Source organism: Propithecus coquereli, unplaced genomic scaffold, assembly GCF_000956105.1.
Source record: "Propithecus coquereli isolate 6110/MARCELLA unplaced genomic scaffold, Pcoq_1.0 Scaffold30, whole genome shotgun sequence".
NCBI lineage: Eukaryota > Metazoa > Chordata > Mammalia > Primates > Indriidae > Propithecus > Propithecus coquereli.
In genome coordinates, this window is record NW_012148619.1 from 7,650,208 (window position 1) to 7,651,680 (window position 1,473).

Genomic DNA, 1,473 nt, shown 5'->3' on the forward strand with positions numbered 1-1,473 from the left:
CAATATGTCTCCTTTCCCTGTCTACCCTCCCACACAGGCCCCCAGCCTTTGGTAACTACCCTTCTATTCTTTACTTCCATGAATTTGACTTTTTTAGATTCTAATTTACTAACTTGTTGATATAAGTGAGATCATATGATATATGTCTCTCTGTACCTGAATTTTTTCACTTAGCATAATATCTTCTAGGTTTAACCACGTTGTTGTAGATGACAGAATTTCCTGCTTTTTTTTAAGGTTGAAAAATATTCCATTATGTACATATACCACATTTTTAATATTCATTCATCTATTGATGGGCACTTAGGTGAATATCTTACCTATTGTGAATAATGCTGAAATGAACATAGTAATGCACAGATCTCTTTGGCATACTGGTTTTAATTCCTTTGGGTATATACCCAGAAGTAGAATTGCTGGATTATACACTAATTCTATTTTTAAGACTTTTTTTTTTTTGAACAACCACCATAGTGTTTTCCAAAATGGTGGAACTAATTTACATTCCCACCAACAGTGTACAATGGCTACCTTTATAATACATCCTTGCCAACACTTAGCCTTCATCTTTTTGATAATAGCCATTTGAAAAGATGTAAGGTGATAACTCATTGTGGTTTTAATTTGCATTTCTCTGGTTTGAGATTTTGAATATTTCTTCATATATTGGTTGGCCATCTGTATTTCTTCTTTTAAGAATGTCTTTTCAGTTCCTTTGCCCATTTTTAAATAAGACTTTTTTTGTATAAGCAGTTTGAGTTCTTGCATATTTTTATATTAGTCGTTTATCCAATGTATGATTTGCAAATATTTTCTCCCAATCTGTAGGTTGTCTCTTCACTTGTCAATTATTTCCTTTGCTGAGCAGAGGCTTTTTTGTTTGATGCAATCCTATTTGTCTGTTTTTGCTTTTGTTATCTGTGCTTTTGGGATCATATCCAAGAAATCACTGCCCAGACCAACATCACGAAGTATGTTCCCTATGTTTTCCTCTAGTAATTTTACACCTTCAGGCCTTATGTTTAAGTTTTTAATACATTTTGAGTTGATTTTTGTGTAAGGGGCAGCATTTAGAGTCCATTTTCATTCTTCTGCATGTGGATATCCAGTTTCCCAAATACCATTTATTGAAGACTGTCCATTATGTGTTCTTGGCACCTTTGTCAAAAATCAGTTGGTTGCAAATGTGCAGATTTCTTTCTGGGCACTCTATTCAGTTCCACTGGTCTACATGTCTGTTTTTATGCCAATTCCATGCTGTTTTGTCCTCTTTCAATTGCCAATATACATTTAAGATTCATCCATGTCTTTGCATGGCTTGATAGCTCATTCCTTTTTATTGATGAATAATATTCCATTGATGGCTATGTCAGGTTTGTTTATTCATTCACATATTGAAGAACATCTTATTTGCCTCCAGTTTGGGAAAATTATGAATAAGGCTGCTATAAACATTTCTATGTGGGCCTTTGT